General features: G+C 45.8%; 1 protein-coding gene across 6 annotated transcripts in view; it reads left to right on the top strand.

Annotated features, from left to right (window-relative positions):
* The window catches only part of SCN8A (sodium voltage-gated channel alpha subunit 8), a 144,225-nt gene that overhangs the window by 172 nt on the left and 123,692 nt on the right, over positions 1–20,361 (top strand). For 2 of the 6 annotated variants that reach the window (XM_077328668.1, XM_077328673.1), the window contains exon 1: positions 492–674. The exons of 1 other annotated variant lie outside the window; for it this stretch is intronic. The gene's annotated coding sequence lies outside the window, so the exon portion shown is untranslated. Of the gene's footprint in view, positions 1–251; positions 375–491; positions 675–1,760; positions 1,892–1,984; positions 2,096–20,361 lie in introns of those variants that run through there. 3 more of the 6 variants (XM_077328669.1, XM_077328670.1, XM_077328671.1) reach the window with 3 other exon arrangements.

Genomic DNA, 20,361 nt, shown 5'->3' with positions numbered 1-20,361 from the left:
CAAAGCCCCCCCCCCCCGGCCCGCCGCCGCCGCGCCTTCTCCTGACCTTGTGCTGCTCGCCGTTGCACGGAGGCTGCCCTACACATTCCCTCCTCTCACCCCCCCCCCCGTCCAAGTTTCGGCCCATGGCTCCAGGAGCGATGCCAGCGCGTCCGGCTCCTCCGGGTGCCGCTCCCCCCCTTCTGCCCCCGGGGCTCTAAGACGCCCCGGGGCCCGGGCCCGCTCCAAGGGGGGCTTGGCGCCGCACTCCAGTCGCGAGTCTGCGTGGCGCCGTCCCCGTCGGCCGTGGGTGGCCGGGGACCTCGCCTTGCGCCTTCCCCCCGGCCTGGGGCCTGCGGCGGGCCGGCTGGAGAAGTTGCCCGAACTTGTCTCAAGTAAGTGGGCTTCTGCAGCGAGGCGGGCGTCGCGCGCCCCCTTGCCCTGCTGCTCGTGCGGGGCGGGCCGGCCGCCGGGGCGGGGGGAGGGGGGGCGGGGGCGAGCGCGCGGGGTTCCGCCACGCGCCCTGGGCGTCCTGCTGAGCGCCGTCCATTATGCAAGGGAACGGCGCGCTGCACCGGGGGGAAGGCAGGGGAGGCAGCGCACCAAGATGGCGACAACCGCAGTTTCTCCTGCAGCCTCCCCACCTCTGCAGTCCAGCAACGCCTTGCAGGAGTCGCGCTAGCGCCGCCGCCACCGTAAGTTGCTGGGCCGGCCCGGGGGGCGACGCGCTGGAGGAGGGGGCGCGCGGGGAATCCCCCAGCTCGGGCTCCGGGGGGCTGGAGGGGGATTTTTTTTTTGCAGCCAGCACTCTTTTTCTTCTTTGCCTCAACCCCCCCCCCCCCCACACACACACACACACACGACAATCCACTTCCAAGCAGGGGCTTTGCCGCAGAGCGGTTTCCCATCGCCTTTGCTTTTCTACTGAAGGGGGGGGAGGGCACTGGTAAGTCCCCCCTTTGGAGTCCGATGCTAGCCACTTGGGGGCTCGCTGGGCCCGTTGCCTTGATGACCCCAGACCCATTCGGTGACCCTCCCCCCACCCCCATTTTCCGAGCCTTTGCCCCATTCTTGTGAGCTTGCTGGAGATTGTCTCACCATCCCCCACCCCCACCCAAATATCTGGTTCATTGCCCTCCCCTCGAGGTTAAAGACTCTGCGCTCCTTCTCAGTTGGCAAGCCCTCCAAGGCGCGGACTCCTGGAGATTTCGGGAGTGGGCCGGGAGGGGGGGTGGGCCGGGAGGGGGGGTGTCTGAGCCCCCTTCCAGCCGAACCCCGACGGCCGCCAGCCAACTCCTCCCTTCCCCAGCCGGGGGAAGCCGGTGCTTTCTCTCCCCACCCCCGCCTCCCCCTCCACCCGGCAGCGAGCTCCGGAGCGCCTTTTCTGCATTGGGGGCAGGCCGGCAGCCGGGGAGGGCGTCGGGGCGCGCCCGAGGGAGAGCCAGAGAGCGCTGAAGGTTGCTGGAGGGCTTGAGGCGTCGCTGGTGCATTTCCCTCCCCGGCAGGAGCAGGCCACCGTTTCTTGGCAAGGCTCCCCATCTGGGAATCCGGGCCCTGAGTCTGCATTCCGCCCGGCTCGGCCTCACCTCCGAGCCCCTCGTCCGCCGCAAAGTCCTCCCCCAGCTGCCGTCCCCTCGCTCTCCCCTCCCCACTGGGCAGGCGAGAGGGCACGACTCTCCCCCTCCCCAGCGCCCAGCGGGCTCAAGAAGTTGGGGGAGGGTCTACCTGCATCCTCCCCCCCCCTCCCCGGCTGGAGTCCTGCCTCGGGCTTCCCCTCTCCCTCTCCCTCTCCCTCCCCCCTCCCAGTGTCCCGCCGATGTGGGGAGGGCGGGCTTTGGGGGCGTGGAGGACAGGAGGGAGTTGCAAGGACCGGCGAGGGGGAGCGGAATCCGCGGCGCTGGCGGCTGCAGAGGTACCTTTGAAAGGACGGGGCGGGCGGAGGGGGGGGGGTGGAGCGCAGACGCTGCAACACTCCTGGAGTTAGCCGCTCGCGAAGGACTGGCGGCGGGAGGGGAGAGGCAGAGACTGCGGGCCTGGTGGGTCCCCCTCGCTCCTCGTCTCCGTCGGCTGAGTGTTGCAAAGGCCCACCTGAGCTGCCGGGCCCGGTCTTGCCCAGGTGGGATGGGGATCTGGGGAGGGAAGCGGCTCTGTGCCCGACCCCCCCCCCTTTCGTTTGCATGGCAACTTGGAGACCTGCTTCTTGGGACACTGCAGCGTTTTCCGTCGTGGGGGACTCACGATGACCCTTGCGTCCGGTACTTTTAGATCTTACCGGAATGTAAGGGGGGAGGGAGAGAAGAGGCGTTACAGGCGCTTCCCCAAAGGTTTTCCGTAGGGGGTGGGGTGGGGTGGGGGCGGAGAACAGCTTTTGGCTGATTTCATCGCATTCTCCCCTTTCTAGACCAATGCACCTTTAACGATCTATGGAGCGTCGGTAGGAAAAAGCAGGCTTAAGGGAGTGAATGCGGTCGAGAGCATTTCGGTTTGCTAGGCTGCTGCCGCCGGCCCCCACTCCAACCCTATATAGAGATACTGGCAGCACCCCTAGATTGCTTCAAGATGATGATGGTGGTGGTGGTGGTGGTGGTGGTGGTGATTTGCTGGCGTGGACGTAGGGAGGGGTCTCTCTTAGGGACGCGTGGCTGCCGGGTGGTGCTGAAATGGACAGCTCCCGTCGACCCGCCGGAGCTCTCCTCGGTTTCACGCTAGAGGTCTCCTTGTAGGGTTTTATTTTTGCGGGCTGTATGTCGTCCTCCCCTCCCCGCCACGTTGCTTTGGGCCTATAAGGTGGTTCCTAATATACATTACCTAAGCCTTTCCTATTGCTGTGGAGAGACTGGAAGCAATTCCCAGTGAGACCAGCTTTGTTAAGAGGGGTGGGTTTGTTTTGGTGTTTGTCTGGTGTTTCTAGTGGAAGACGATTCCCCTCATGTTATTCTAAGGCCTTCCTCACCTGCAAGAACTTCAGCGCTGTTTCCTTCTAGCGTGGAGAGGCTGCTACAGGAATAGTCTGCATGCTGAGAATAGTCTGCATGCAGGGGTAGTCAAACTGCTGCCCTCCAGATGTCCATGGACTACAATTCCATGGACTAGCAAACGCTGGCAGGGGCTCATGGGAACTGTAGTCCATGGACATCTGGAGGGCCGCAGTTTGACTACCCCTGTTTTAGAGGATTGCAGTGCATCGCAGCAGTTGCAAGGCAACTGGGGAAGCCTGTGGGACGTGTAAGTGTAGGACTGAGACGGCGGGAATGGGCTGAAAAGTCCTTATCATGCAGGGGGGCCTTTGTGAGGAAGTCCTCATTACTCCCCTTCCCCCTTCATGTGTAAAAGGAGAGTCATAACCTCTCCCACACACACGTTCTGTGCAGTTATTGCGGAAGCCCACTGTGATTTTTTAAAAATTGCAATCCCCTTGAATAGGTAAGATTCTATGGAAGTTATTATTAATAATAATAATGGAAACAGGCAGGAAATACATCTTAGGAAGAAGGGCTGCTCCCATGAAGTGGCTGTCACAAGGAAGCCTCTTGAAACTGCTTCTAGGGGTGGCTTCTGTACGAGAGTAATCCATTTTGTAATTAAGTGGGCAGGGGTTTATTCTTCTCCATGCCATGGCAAGCTACTGTCTGGAAAGTTTGGTGGCATCCTGAAGACTAATGACACCCCTGAGGCCAAACTGTGGAGCATGCCAGTACCACAGCATGGCTGTGCTCTGCAGAGCAGATGCATCCCAGAAACAATTTAAAGAGGACTGCTTGTGGTAGTCCCATCATGCAGCATAATCCTATCATGAGTCAGCTGGGTATTTAGAAACTTCAGCGCTCTGGTATTTCAGAGCTGATGCAATAAGCACGCTGTTATATCCCGACGAACCCTTCCAGTTGCCATAGTGAGCACCCAACTTTAGTAAACTCTGTGGCAAACAGGTGTCTGGACATGTGATCTGTTCACCTGGAAGTCAGAGCTGGCTTCATGACTTCCTGTTTCCTACAAAGCTTATAGATCATACTGCTTGGGCTAGAGTCACATTTCATTCAGCATATTCTATTTAAGTCATGGTAACCTGGGTGATGATTCTTCTGTCTATCTGAAAAGCTCACCGTTCACATCAGAGAATAATGAGAATGAAAAATTTAGCCAGTTGCTTAAGAAATTTAGCCTCTGGTTTAAATTTTCTAAGACATATTTCAAGTTTAACTGTGCATGTTGCTAAAGAGTACAAGGTGTGAAGGAACTTATGGAAGAATTTCATGTATGCAGATTTAGAAGCTCATCCAATGGATCAGCATGTTGAAGGACGCTGTTAAGAGCAAGGCATTGCATTCTTTTGATGACAGCTGTAAGTGCATATCTATTCAAATTTCACAAAGGATTAGGAACATTATACTGAAATTCCTGTTTGAATTGACTTGTGTTATGAACATTCCAAATAGTGACCCCCACATGTAAAAAACACCCCCCAACAACCTAGAATAGATTCATAGTTTTTTATTAATATTGCATGGTAGCTAGTGAGGACTTCCAGGCTGCAGTTCCAGGCACCATCAGCTGATACATTTCTTCCAGTTATTACAAAGTGAAATCCACTGGCTTGTATATGTGGCTAAAATGACTCTTTCACAAAGGATCTAGCTCTGATTGGAAATGATGATGGTGAATTGGTGCATTCTGTAGTCAGCTTTTAACAAAGGATAATCGTCAACAGAATTAGCCCTGGGCTTTAGCTGGTTGAAAGTAGGAAGTGTGGATGGGAATTTTGCAAGTGAAAGTGCTCTCCTCCCATTCTCATTTAGGAAGAGTTTTGTTTCCGTGAGATTTAAGCATGCCTATCCAACTTAACTGATGGGACCAAATCTTTGTGGAAGTGACCCAACTTTTCCAAAAACGTAGACCCTTTCCATATCTGTTTTTTAATGCTTTTCTAGAACAGCCAAAATGTATCTTTTGGGTGTTCCTTAAAATGCCATCAGTTGCAACAGTGGCATTTTAGGAAGAGACACCACTTGAGAGTGCCTCTCGGCTTCAACGCCTGCCCCTGGCTTCCCCACACATCCACTCGCTGTAACCCATGGCGCACACAGGCTCGGCAGAGCTTCCTAAACTGTTACAAGAATCTTGGAAGGATTCAGGAAACCCTCCTGGCACAAACAGCTTGCCTTGTCTTTAAAGATACCAGGGTGGGGGTGGGGAAGGAGTGAGCTGCTAAGCCTCCCAGATTGTTAGCTGCCTTGGTGACCCTTATAAGGACTGAAAGGCTGGATGCAATTTTTCAAATAAAGTCTTGTAAATAAATGAGACAAAGTAGCAGCAAGAAGAGAAAGGCAAAGGTGAAGGCAAAGGCTTCCCCTCCGCCCATGAGGTTACCACTTCACCTCGCATGGAAACTTAACAGTCCTGAGCTGTTAAGTCTCCATGTTCACTCTAAAGGCATAGAGCTCACTCGTGCAATTATCATTCATTGATAACCTTCCAGTTAAATTCACCAATCATTGAAGTAAACACATTGAAATCAAGACATCGACTGGTTTGCAAAGAGCATTTTGGAGGAAGGGATTGAAATCAAAATGCCACACGATGGTCATAAAGTGCTTGAAAATGAAATGGTCGGCTATTGCAATGTCCTTGTACACAGCAATGGTGTGACCTCATTTGGAAGGCTATGGACAGTTCTGGTTGCCATATCTCAGAAAGGGGATCGCAGAGATGATGAAGGGGTTGGAACACCATTCTTATGAGCAAAAACTGAAGAGTCAGAGACTTTTCTGTTTAGAGAAAAAGCAACAAAAGTGGGAGGTAATATCGATTTATAAAATTATCCATGGGGTGAAGAAAGTAGACAGAGCTTTTTCTTCCTCTTCTATAATACTAGAACTCGGGGCTGTCCAATGTAGTTGATGGGCAATAGGAACAGAACAGAATGACACATGGAAATGCTTAAATTGTAGAATTCACTGCTAGTGAATGTAGTGTCACAAGTACAGAGTATGCTGCCACAACTATACTTGACTTTAAGAGGAAATTAGACAGATTCACATAGGAGAGCTCTACCAGTGGTCACTTAGCCATGGTGACTAAAGAGAATCTCTGGATACTAGTGCCAGGAGGCAACATCAGGTGAAGTCCTTGGTTTCTCTGTTCTGTTGTTGGCCTTCCAAAGCAACTGGTTGTCTGATATATGAAAAAGGATGTTGAACAAGATGGACTGCAGGTAGATCTAGTAGGGCTCTTTCTTAATTTCTTGACTATAGAGCTTGAAGCTCTATAGTAAAGAAATTAACTAGATCCAGTCTTGTGTCCCAGAGTAGGTTCACACACATACAGATTAACCCCTGTGCTCTCTGAATAGGACAAGCAATCACAAGCATAACTAAGGGTAAAAGTAAATTTAATATGAGCCACTGCTGAGTACATTCCAACTTCTACGTCAAGCCTCTTGAGGCAGTATCAGTAAGAAATTTAATGTATTTAATTTATTTTCACCCCTGAGCAGGAGCCTTCAAACTGTATAACTTGGAATCACTCTAATGTGCAAACTAAACTACACAATACATAAGAAAGTAAAAATACACAACTGGGGTCATTAGACAATTGGACATGGAGAAACTTAATTTCCCAAAAGTAGAAGTCCTTTTCTGTTATAAACAGGAATTGGCATGCAGGTAATAACAATAGTGGTCTTTGAGGAACAGTTCAAGGATTGTTTCCTTTGTTGTTTTTCAGTACCAAGTGATCAACTGGGTTGCTTTTGAAGTACTGGTTCACTGATTTTCTCTTTAAAGTACTAGTTGTATTATCTGTTCTGATGATGTTGAGCATTCTGGTTTTTCCTTTGTTGTACTAGCACTAGATCACAATTGTATAGATTTCCCTCAAGAAATCCATTTTCCTGAGCCTGGTTCTTCTTTAGTAAGGTCATTTTTGTTCAAATGTAGCTTGCAATGCATCCGTTGGCTCTCTTGTTGCTAAAAACTGAGCCAGTGCTCACACAAGCCCTCTATCAATGAAAGAAGATGCCCAGGGCTACAGACCATAGTTCCCAATAATTTATCCAAGTAACTTAGTGAATCATTTTGTGCAGTGCTATTCTATTGCCTGCATAGAAAAGCTCTCTTGAATAATTCAGTTTTGCACAGTATGCAGAAAGCCAGGAGAGTGGGAGCCTTCCTGACCTCCTTAAGCAGGCCATTCCACAAGGCGGGTACCAAAAATGAGAAGATGCATGTATTAGGCAGTTGCTGATTTTGCCCATTTGCAGATTGGCACCTGCAGAAGGCCCTGCTCAGACAAGCAAAGCTGTTGAGGCAGAGTTTATCAGGGACTGTAGTCTATATTACTGTATATAGTGCTCTTAGAGGGAAAAGGGGGGAGGAAAGAGGCTACAGTCTCTGATCCATAGAGGGGAGTCATCTTGTGAGGCCCCTGGAAATGTGGAGCTTGTAACACATGCTAGATGTGCTACATGGATAAAACAGCCCTGATGATTCCTTCTGTGTAATCTGCCTTCAGTCCAAGTGAGACAGGTGGACTATAAAATAAACGTAAATGAATTTAGTTTGAACAAAGTTCTGCCAATCTTAAGGAGCCTTCCTCCAACTTAAAGTGGTTCTTACATGGCTGGTGGACGGCTTCAGTCTTTGCTCATTAGACACCATATTACACACCATGTTGTTTCTAGTTTATTAACCTATTGAGTACTCATCTAAATATGTAACATACTAAGATTTGTGTTTAACATCTCCAGATCACGGATATGACCTAGCAACCTCTGCCTAACTAATTAACTCCAGGTCTGCAGACTGCCAATGCAGTCCTACATAGAGTTACACACTTCTAATCCCATTGCTTTAATGGACCTAGAAGGGTCACCATGGCAGAAAAGCAAGTTCCTTTGTGGCAAGAGGAGAGCATTTGCAAGACTTGCCCTCTGTCTGTATCAATGGGACATTAACTGGAAAATCTGTCTTGCAACAGGCAAGAAAAGGCTTCATTTGAAATGTGCTCCTTTTTCTAATGATGAAATTGCTCAGATGCACAATAAGAAAAAAAAAGAATCCATAATATGCAATACAATTCAGATCTAGCCCATGGTGTGATCAGGATCAAGTGTATCAAAGGGGGTCAACAAGAAATTATTTGTTTGCAGAACTATAAAATTAACTGGTGACATTTATTCCACAGTTCTGTAGGATCACAGGGTAAGTACAGAATGTGGTATTGTGAGCAGAAATTTGCTCAGTATCCATTTCCACATTTTTAAAGTTTCCAGCACTTAGAACCATAGAGACAAGCAATTATGTTCTAAAATCTTGAAAGTCAGAAGTGTGGCTGAAGAAAATGTCCAGTGTTTTGATTAGATCCACTCTACACTAGTTTGCTTAATCTGCATAATTCATATCAGGTGCAGAATTCATATTCTGGGATATGATTTAGGTTGCCTGGGCTCAGGATTTCATTTTATGTTTTGTGTTTCTGCTTTTTTCATTGGGGGAGGGGTTGGGTGCAAAACACACAGCAGGTCTTGATGATGAATAATCCCCCCAGAGGAAGAGTAATTACATTGGGTGACTATATATATTGCTCCTCTTTCTAGCAGGGAGAGGGACTGTAGCTCAAGACTAGAGCTTATAATTTGCATTCAGAATGTCCCCATTTCAGTTCATGTTATTCCCGGCTAAATGTTGTTAGATAATAAGTGACAGGAAAAGACTGTCCTCTTCCAAGACCTGAAATCTTTTAATACGTTACAAAAATGGAATTGTGTGAAGTGCTGTTAAGTCACAGCCCACTTATGGTGATCCCACCATCCTTAGCTAGGTCAGTCAACAGACAATGGCCACCTTAGATGCTTCAGGGACATTCACCACAGTGCAAAATGGTAGCCTTATATTCTACCCTCAAAATGGGGAAATGGAGCTTCTGGCCAGTCTGGCTAATCACCATTAATGTGCTTATTCTCAGTGAATACCTAGACCTTTTAGGAAGCCTTTTATACTAGACACATCACAACAGTCTGTGGCAATCAATTCCCTAGGTTAATTATGCATTGTGCAAAGTGCTACTTCCTTTGTTTGTCTGAACTGAGATGCCTACTAATTTAACTGGACCTCTTTCTGATCTTGATCTTCCCTATATCTTTTTCTAACAGAAAGAGGCTCACACGTTCTGGTTTAGCACCATTTCCTAAACTTGTTACAGTTGAAACACAGGGATTTCTCCCCCCCCCTGAATCAAAAATGGAGGCACAGTTCACTCTTAGCCACCTAAAGGTTTACTTTTAGAACATGTAGGAGTAAGAACTACCTTTCTTCAGAAGAGAATCACCCACCCCTGTGTCTGCATGTGATCTGGGCATGCCAGATGAAGAATGCAATGTCAGAGAAATAATGCACAGAGAGGTACGCATTTCATCTGACAGCAGGTTATTCTGCATCGCTGCATGATAGAATTATCTGATCAGACCCTCTTTAGGAATGAGACAGAAACAGAATTACCCACCCAGAAAAGGCAGATTTGAAGCAGACAAGGCCAGGACAGTAATTTGTGCAAAGACACAGCAGGCTGTTTCTTCTGACAGCCAGATGTACACCACGTCAGGAATAAGGGAATGACCCAGTCAGTGCAGAGATGCAGAATTACCTGCACTCAGCAGATTCTGATTAAAAAAAAAACAGAGCCAGAACAGTAAATCATGCAGAGGCACAACAGGCTGTTTTTCCTATGGATGACTGCTTTAGGCTTACAGGGAAATTTTATTTAGTTCATTCCTTTCTTGCTCCACACTAGCAGATCTTTCACAGCATACTGTGGTGGCCCAGCATACATTTTGGAAATTACTAGTTTAGCATGTGTTTGCACATACAGAACAACTGTTATAGAGAGCACATTGCTTTTAGCAACAGCTGCGCACATACAAAATGTGTCTCAGGGGACCAATACAATTCCAGTGCAAATATGGGCCAGATCAGTTATCTTACTGGTTTAAAGGCCCATGCCTTTGCCTCCACCAAATACATGTATATTCAGAAGTCCAAAAGGACTAGGCCAATATTATTTTTAAAACATTAATTCATCACCTCTCCAGTGAGAATCTCCAATGCTGTCAGTGAAGAGCTGTTGGCTGCACCCCTCTGTTTAACATCTGGCACATCTTTTCCTTGCAGAAGAAGAGAACATTTGTTGCCCTTCGCCCTCATCTTTCCCAGTCTATGGCAGTCTTTTGAGAGTTGATGTACATAGCCTGGGCATGGAATTTGCCAGGAAGAATGATAGAACTGCAGTCAATGTATTACGTCTTACAGTGCAATTGGATGCCAGGTCCATTGAACTACGTGGGCTGCCTGCCAAGTCAAAAGCTCCAATCTAGACCTTATTGTCATGGGCAACAAAATGGAGTCCCAGGATCGAGATATAGATTTTCTTGTCCATTGAAAGGCATTTCCCATTCAGTTCAGCAGGGCCCAGCATTACAATTCAGATGTAGATCCAGATGTGTCTGTGTACCTGCATCACATGCATGCTCAGAAGACGGCTCCCCTGCATGGAGCTCCTTCGTAGAATGAGGCAGCTACATTTAATATTTGTTCATACATATGGAATTATTTTTTAATTTACTTAGTACTTTTTGTTCTGCATTTCTTACAAGGAGCTCAGAACAGAATACATTGGTATTGTAAGAGGCTTTGAGGGAAAGGTGGGATGTAAATGTTGATGTGTTCTTCAGATTCCGTTCTCACATCACTGTGGGAAAGACTGACTGGGCCAAGGTTCTTGGGTAAGCTTTGCACTACTTTAGGGATTTGAACTTGGGTGTCCTAGATCCAAATTCACAATAGCAAACTACAATGTGTACTGACAAAGTGCTTATGCAAATAACTTAGAAGCATAACTCTCATTTTGATATACAGGGTTGCCAGCTCTACATTGGGAAATGCCTCAAGATTTGGGGAACTGGAGCCTAAGGAGGGTGGGGTTTTGGAGGGGAGGGACATCTATGGAGTAGGAATGCCCAAACAGGGCTCCCTGGACCCCTGGAGCTCCACAAAAGCTCCCCAGGGGCCTCCCCGGCTTTTCCTTTATACCCTGCCTTAATGAACTCAGCCACAAGTTATTCCCAACATTGTTGTGGAAGTGGAGAACTAGCCACTTCCATTCACCTGGGAGTGGCATTCTTGTGCCGCTACCAAACCCGGGGAAGGGGGCAAAGCCTGGATGCCGATTTCTGCCTCAAATTGCCTCCTCCCCCCCCCCCAGTCCTCCTTAGGCATGGTAGGAAGGCATGGCCTGGAGATATCACCTCTGGCCTAGTTCCAGGGCTCCTCAAAGTCTAAAAAGTATTTTAGAGGCTCCTCCGTGGTCAAAAGGTTGAAAACGGCTGCCATAGAATCTACCTTCCAAAGCAACCATTTTCTGTAGACAAACTGATTTCTGTCACCTGGAGATCATTTGCAACCCCACCTGGAGATTGGCAACCCAATGTAGAACCCTTGCTGAACATCTATCATTTTTATTCAGTCTGGTGCATATTAGCATTTTGTTACTTTGTCAGATCCTAGTCCAATCCTCTAACCACACACCATGCTGCTGTATGTTTATGTTCCACAGTCTTAATGAACTGAATTCCTGAGATGAATAAAAAGTGTAAACTATAAAAATGCAGCGATATAGAACTAAAATGACTAAACTGAATAGCTGCAAAAAAAACCAATGAGCAATAAAAATTTAGCATCAAACCGCAGTGTGGCGGAATGAGCTGGCTCTGGCCTGCAGGCCTTATTCACCACACTTGGATTGGCTGTTCTTTCTCTCGCAAATAGCCTACTGCCTAGTTCTGAGGCTCTGCCTCTGTTTCTCCAGCTACCCAGAGCCTGATCACCACAGGGACATTTTACTTCCTTGGGCACTCCTAGAGGAATAGCAGCTTACCAACTGGCAGTCTTTACAATAGTGTGTCTAAGACAGTGCAGGTCTATGTGGTACCAAAAATCACTACCAGCATCAAAAGTTATAAAGTAAAAAGAAAATGTTCACAAGCATACTTTTAGCACAGCACCAGACTGAGCAAGGAATTAAAAAGAAATGGGTAAAACTCAATTCCTCTGTCCTCTCTCTATACATGCCTATAAGATCTTAGAATATAGGCCATAGTTCCTTAGTTTAGGAAATTACAGATCTCTTGTAGTTTTCCTCAGCTGTCCCAATTACCCCCCTGGTTTATGGCTACCTTCTTCATTTTTTTTCTAGAAAATTTTTATTTTTATTTTCCAGAATTAAAGACAGTGAGATACATGCAATCTACATTGTCAATACAGAAAAAGGAGGGTTATGCTCTTCATTTAATACACTTAATTCCCTGTTTCAATCCCCTTTGTATTATTTTCTTAAATAGTTCAGGTAAGGGCCCCATTGTTCTTGAAAGGCCTCTTCTGTTCTTCCGTTAACTATTAGTGTCAGTTTAGCCATCTTGGCAAAGTCAGCTAGTTTATTCAGCCAGTCTTCTGTCGAGGGTAGTTCTTGTGTTTTCCATTTCTTGGCCAATTCTATGGTTACCTTCTTCAGACCTCCACTAAAGTTCTTTCTGCTTTGATGGGCTCACAAAAGAGAGCTTCTTCCTTGCTCCTCTGAGTTTTATCACCTCTCCTTTCCCTACCCACTGACCAAGTCAGGCCAGGTCAGAGAGGATTTTTCTGAAGTCTTCTAAAAATTCCTTATTGAAGACTCCCTAGTATTTAATTCCTTCAGATCTTTGTTTCCTACTTAGAGGAGGAGGGAGCTCTATCATCTCTATTAGCGCTTATATAAAAGTGGTCTGAGGTAAGTATGGAAAGCCATTTGACTCCCCCCCCCCGTTCCTGCCTGATCTCTAGCCAGAAAGAAAAAAGGTTTAAAACTCATTTCAAACCTCCAAAGAAAACTGCATTTCTTCACAGGTAGCAAAATAGATAGAAAACAAATATGAAGGTTGGGGTGTTAGAGTTGTTTGGGATGTTTTAGAACTAGTTGTGCTACTAATCAGTACTGGAATATAGGCTTAGATATGATATAAAGTACCATCATTGCCCTCTGTATGTCTAAAATAAATTCTAGGACACATATTCACGGAAATCCTGTTAAAAGTAAGTCTTTCTCTTTTCATTTTTTGTACTGAAGTTAGTTTTTAGCTTAGAATATACCAAATTGGTTCACACGGCAGTGAGGCAACAATGTATTTAAAAAAACCCAGTCCCATCCTCCCACCCAGACTATGCCCAACCTGTCTAATGGAAATCGGGGAGCTAGTAGACTATGGAATAGTTCTCGACTTGTGATTCACACATCATTCAAAACCAGGATTGATTAAACCAGTGGTCCCCAACCTATATATCACCGGGGAGTGGTCAACGCTTGACAATTTTACTGAGACCCGAGGGGAGTAGTCTTTTGCCGAGAGACGTCACCACTGCCTGAGCCCCTGCTCCACTTGCTTTCCCAGTGGTGCCCCTGACTTCCCGCCGCCCGCTGGGGGGCGCTGCCAGCAGCATCTGCGCAGTGCCACGCCGAGAGGGAGCCCCATCCATGTCCACTGGAGAGCACCAAAGCGAGCCGGTGGCAGAATGGCAGCAGCCAGAGAGGAGGAGGAGGAGGAGGCAGGGCCCGGTACCGACTGATCCACGAACCAGTACCGGTCCCCGGACCGGGGGTTGGGGACTGCTGGATTAAACCAACTGATATCTGATTGTAGACTCCTCCATTGATTATGGTTAGTTAAGGTCTACCAAACAAGCAATGGATCATGTTTTAGTAGCTACAGTCACATTTTTGGTGTGTGTTTTCTAGTTGAGTAGAAAGGCAGCAGTAAAATATATATAATGAATCATTACTATGGGTTCATATTACATATTACATTGGCTGCATTTCCTGTTCCTTCTTTTCATCACATCATGTCCCTGCTCAAGATCAAGATAGTCATTCCAAGTCCCTTTCTCCCATGCCATCTTTCTGGCAGAACGGAAGGCAGACCATCAGACCCCATATATGCTGTCTGCCAGGGTTTGCGGAGAGCCATATTCTTAAATGCATACACGTACAGTATCATACACAGGCCCAGCATAGCAATGGGTCATGCTGATGCCCTCAGTCACCTGCAATTGCTGGGCCCACAGGGTGCTCCCTCCCCTGATCTGGGAGTCATGATGTTGGACTTGTTACTATTTCTCCCCCCAACATGCCGCCAAAATGGCAGCCAAGTTTGCTCTGGATCCTGTCCTGTCTCAAGTGTTCCAGTGGGTCTGACGGGGGTAGCCGTCCTCTGGACTCGGGGAGGTGTTCATCCTGTTCTGGGCCCATAGGCATGAGTTTTCCTTTGGGAGGGAATGGTGGTTGTCCCTTAAGTTTTGTAGTGCTAGGTATTGTAAGCACTGTACGCGGGGCATGCTGGAGTTCTGCGAATGAAGGGCCTAGCTCGGAGTTACCCTTGGTGGCCTAAACTGGACAGTGATATTGAATCTTCGGGGGGGCATTGTGCCACTCCGCATGCCACCCTGCATATGTGGGAACCGTCCAGAGCCCCCTGGTCATGACTCCATATCAATTTTGCAAGGCCATTCCAAGGACAGATGTTTCTAATCAATGTGGATGCTCTATGGTTGGAGATACTTCCTGTTGCCTCCATGACATTGCTGGCTGTCATCAAGGAATTATGACACCTATTTGCAATGCATAGTCTGCCGAACTTGTAGTTTCAGACAATGGCATGCAATTTACACCACTGGAATTCCGTACCTTCTTAGGCAATGGCCTCATCTGCAATGTTACATCTGCACCGTTCCACCCGGCTACCAGTGGTCAGGCAGAGTGGATGGTGTGGAGAACCAAAAATGCTCTGCAGTGCATTGTGCAAAGCAACTGGAGGCCGCGCCTTGCAAATTTCCTCCTCGCCTAGCATATGACGCCATATGTCGCTTGCAGGTGGACAGGCATGTGTGTTTGAGCTAGTGGACTTTGTGTTTGACTAACCCGGTCCAGGGTGTGGTTCTGTTGCCAGTGATTCTCCTGACTTCTTGTAGACGCAAATAGTTCCTGCCTATCTCTGAGTATGTAAAACTATTTTCTTCTTTTCCCCCTCGTAGTATACTCTTATAGTACAAAATGGGATACAGGAGCTGCGTGAAGGCTTGGATTCAAAATAGACTAAAATGATTATTCATTTAAGGACAGTTCTGCAGCCATTAAAATCTGTGGGCCAGAGAATGCAGTTAAAGTTGGAATCAATGAACATCTGCAAGACACACTGACTCTTTGGCTTGAAAACAGGGTGTTGCTCCCAGCTGGTTATGCAGATCCTGATCTGCCTTGACAAATGAGGATTTTATTGCCTTTCTTGTTCTCCCACCTTCCCTATAGAGACCTGTCTGGTATATGTCTACTAGGGCTCTGCCAGGGAACAAGCCAGGGTGTCTGCATTTGTAGATGTATGTCACATACAAATAAACCAACTTCAGACCATGGTTTCAGATCCTAGTTTGTCAGACCCCAAATGATGAGGATGTTATCTGTTCAGTCATGTCCAACCCTCAGCGTTTCTATAGGAAAGTTTTCGCCATACATTTCTGTCAATGACTGCTTCTTTTAGTTGGTTCATGGTCATCCCTGTATCAGCTTTAATCGTGTCGAGCCAGCGGATCCTTTGGCGACCATGTTTCCTTTTGCTGCTGACCATGCCGAGCATTAATGATTATTCTAGCGAGTTTGATCACATGATGTGTCCAAAATAAGTGAGCTTTAGCCGTAACATCTTGCCTTCTAATGACATAGACACCAACTAATTGTAGTTAATTTAATGAAACCATAATTTCATGTGGCATCTGAATAGATCCTTTGTGAGCTCCTGTTCCTTGCTTACTCCAAATTTTTGCTGGTGACATGGTTTAGAGAGAGTAGGAGCAAGACAAATCACCTGAGATAGCCAAAAAGTGAAACTATATAGGAGAAATTACAGATTCTGTGCTACCACTAGTTGGAGCATATGGAGACTGTTATTGAGAATATATTATTAGGTATTGGATGTATTGATTTTTAAATAGTAATACACTGATTTATAATCTGAAACATCCAATACTATATTCTCCATAACAAGGATTGCTGTGTATCCATCCAAAGATAAGAAGAGATCATTAGAGCTTGTCCTGCCTTCTGTTTTCAAGAGGGGGAAAGATGTGTCTGTACAGTGTCAAGAGAGAGGTTTAGAGGACAAGCAATCTGGCAGTGGCCATGTGGTTTGGGGCTGGAAGGCTCAGATTCCTTTATATCACTCCTTATCTTTTCATTATGGAAATATAATTAAATTGGCTTGCTCAAAGAGATTGCTGTGAGGGCAAATGAGATTGTGTGAGATGATAAAAGTGCTTTGGCCATTCAAAAATGTCATAAAAACAATTAAGTATTGCTTTGCTATTGTTAAATGGATGTTTAATCTATGATTTTAATGACAAATTGTGGGTTATGCAATCATATATAACATTTTCCCAAAAGAACACTGTAAAAACACCCACATGGTACATGCTTGGACATAGCATGGAAAGGAACTTAACACACATGGATCTAACCTCAACATTTTGATCTGTTCATTTGTTTTCAGCAGTGAGCTTTTAATTATTGATGGGAACAACTTCATAATGTACCAGTAAATGGACTGTAGGGAACATTTGATAATACAGTGTGATGTTAGTAATGGAAGGGCCTTGCTACAGTGCTTTTTCAAAAATTAAGCATTTGAAACATGGTTATGCATGAATCTATGTAGGAATGGGAGAGAGTGTGTGTTATGGTATCATATAGCCTACTCTCATAAGATAAACAGGATTGATACTTGGATAGGAGACCACCAAGGAAGGCTTTGAAGAGGAAGGCCATGACAAACCACCTCTGCTTAATCACTTGCCTTGAAAACCCTATGAAGTCACTGTAAGTCGATTGTGACTTGATGGTACTTGATTCTTTGTCTGAACTCCACTCTTCCATAACTGAGGTTATTTGGAAACCTCTGAAATGCTATCTGTCTACTCCCTAATCCATGAGATAAGAGGAAATTATCCTGATTGTACAGGGGGGTGGAAAGTGAAGTGAAAATGCAAAGCACCAGGTCCTGAATAATCCATCAGTGCTTTTGGAAGAGTCGGAGTTTGAAATGTTGTTTTAGAAAGTTGGTAGTTAATGCTTTAGCCCATTGGACATCCCATAAAAACCCAGAGGAACAGAAGACTAGCTATACATGGTACATGTGGCCAAAGAGAAGTCCATTGCCCAGAGCTATCTGGTCTGTGGCTTTACTGAAGATACATACCTTAAATTCCCTTCATACACATTTCACTAAAAAAGCCAGCAGGTCAAATTAAAAGCCAAAACTTCCAAAACTATCTAATACTCTTGTGTATACCTGAAGGATATGTTACCCCAATTATGTTATAAAATGTAATTATTTTTAACTGATGCAGTTGGGAAACAGCAACAAAAATGACCTGTATCTCATATGGTAAACAATTTTGATGATACCATATAATGGGTTAGGAATAAACAGGCACTCGGGGGTAGGATTGCCCATGTATTGGTCAGAACTTAAATAGTAATGGATTCCTATACTCAAGAAGGAAAGAGTTTAGACATAAAAACAAGGAATAAAATTTCATGACCATTCATGTATCATTCACTATGTGGCATTTTTCTTAAATCTCTGTTGATTTACTGTCTAGTTCTGGAGTTGGCATAAAGTATTCATCCTAACTTCCAACACCCCTAGTTGCCTTGCCCTGCGTTATCTCTCTCCCCCCTCATATCCCAGCATGCTCCGTCATGATCAGCATCTCTTCCATCTACGACCAACCAGAGGTCAGCTTTTCCCTGGCCGCCTGACTCTGGTGCCCATTATACCTCAGACATCTCCCAGGGCACTTGCAGGATGTAGGCTTCTTTCAAATCCCTTTTCAACTAGGGTTGTTTTTGTTAGATGCGAAGTCGTGTCTGACCCATCTCGACCCCATGGACAATGATCCTCCAGGCCTTCCTGTCCTCTACCATTCTCCAGAGTCCATTTAAGTTTGCACCTACTGCTTCAGTGACTCCATCCAGCCACATCATTCTTTGTCGTCCCCTTCTACTTTTGCCCTCAATCACTCCCAGCATCAAGCTCTTCTCCAGGGAGTCGCAAAGTATTTGAGTTTCAGCTTCAGGATCTGGCCTTCTAAGGAACAGTCCGGGCTGATCTCCTCTAGGACTGACCGGTTTATTCGCCTTGCAGTCCAAGGGACTCGCAAGAGTCTTTTCCAGCACCAGAGTTCAAAAGCCTCAATTCTTTGGCAACTAGGGTTGCCAACCACCAGATGGTGGCTGGAGGTGTCCCATTATTACAACTGACAGAGATCAGTTCACCTAGAGAAAATGGCTGTTTTGGCAGATGAACTCATTGGCACTATATCTTGTTAAAGTCCCTCCCTTCCTGAACACCTCCCTTCTCAGGCTCTGCCCCCAAAATATCCAGGTATTTCTCAACCCAGAGCTGGCAACCTTATTGCTAACCCCTACCTTTTTTGTGAAAGTTTTAGCATAACTCCTTAATTTTCATCCTCTGCTATAAAAGTATATGTAAATTTGCACATGTTCTACTTCTGGCACCTCCATTCCCCCTCCTTCCTGTTACTCTCTTCTGTTGGCCCCTAACCCAAGCTGCCATGTAAGAATTAAACCAAGAATAGGGGAAGCACATAAGAATTACTACATTAAATTTTGGGAAGCAGGTAATTTCTCCTGATGCTGTGCACCATATGCATATTTATAATGAGTATGTATGATCCATATGTGGGAATATATCAATATTTAAGCCAATTGTTCAAACCAGTTTTTTAAGCTCAGTTAAGACTACGATCTTGAACACCATCATTAAGAACTCAAGGGGATTTACTCGCCAGTAAATATGAGAAGTGTAGGTTGGCTCAGTTGGACCAGGGGCCCAAAGATATGGCTCTCATCACCAAATTTTTGAGGACAGGCTCAGTCAAACTGTTGCACAGGGGTGAGCCTCCCCATGGCCATTGGGCCTCAGCCAGGTTGAATATGTGTGCAAGAAACTGAATAAGCATGGGTCGTAGAACCCTGCAATCCATTCACTTCCTTTCCTTATCAACAATTTGTGCTGTGTGAATCAAGCAACACTGGTGTGGGGGGGGGGGGAATGACAGAATTATAGTAACAATATATCAAGCAAATCTAGAGGAATTGTATGCAAATTTTCAGTTTGTTTAATATATTATGCTCACAAAATCCTCTGTAGAACTAAAATGTAATGGGGGAAAAAGAAATAGAAAGGAAAAATGCAAGATCTCATATCCTATTTCCCTGTGTGCTACAACAGGTAATGATGGTGTTACCATATTGGCTAGTGCTGCAAACAAGGCAACTGGGGTAAGGATAAAGCCTGGAAAAGTGTAAAAGTGATGAACCCATTTATCCACCAGGAGAAAAAGCATAATGTGATGAACCCATTTATCCTGTTGCATGACCTATAAGCATGCTTGCAATTAGCTAGGAGCAGTGGGCTTCAAAACACAGCTGTTTGAATGCCCCTTGTGTTCTATGAAGAGCTAGTACAAGGACAATGACTTCTTTCAAAGTTTAAAAAATATTTTTACAATTTGAATTTTTCTGCTATGGAGATAATTTCTCTGTGTCATCTAATCTAGTTTTGAATTACAGCTATAGTGCAATGATAATTCAGAACCCAATAATGAATGCAAATTTAGGCTTCAAACCTAAGGAGAGGACTCTGGGAGTAAGCCCTATTGAATAAAACGGGACTTTATAGATCCGTTTAGGATTGTTCCCTTAAGCTATAGTTGACACATAGGGATCAAGATTCTACGTTCTCTGTAAGTAGTTTAATCCATTGCTCAGTAGGCCCCAGTAAAAACATTTTGTTAATGCTTAGAATAAACCTTACTGAACTCTTGTCTGTGAAAACAGAACCTGAACAGTTCCGTAGGGCCTGCAAAAGGGAGCTCCGCCAGGCATTTGGTTGAGGTCGACCTAAACCATCACTTCCCATTGGCCCCCAAGCCCCCCCTATTACGACTGCTGCACCTCTGCCCAACCCACTGGGTCTCAGTAAGAGTTGAGCAGAGGCTCTTTGCAGTTTCCACCATTCTTTAATGTTATTGTTCTTACTATGTTAATATTATTGTTGTTATCAGCTTGCTGTTACTATAAATGATGTTACCTGTATCATTTTCTTGTTTCATGTAAACTGCCCTGAGCCTTCGGGGAGGGCAGTAAAACAAACAAACAAAAACAAACAAACAAATAAACGGGTAATCATTTTGAGAGCCAGCTTGGTGTAGTGGTTAGGAGCACTGACTT

Source organism: Paroedura picta, chromosome 3, assembly GCF_049243985.1.
Source record: "Paroedura picta isolate Pp20150507F chromosome 3, Ppicta_v3.0, whole genome shotgun sequence".
Taxonomy (NCBI): Eukaryota; Metazoa; Chordata; class Lepidosauria; order Squamata; family Gekkonidae; genus Paroedura; species Paroedura picta.
The sequence above is the reverse complement of the archived record's forward strand: the minus strand, read 5'-3'. Positions and strand labels throughout refer to the sequence as shown.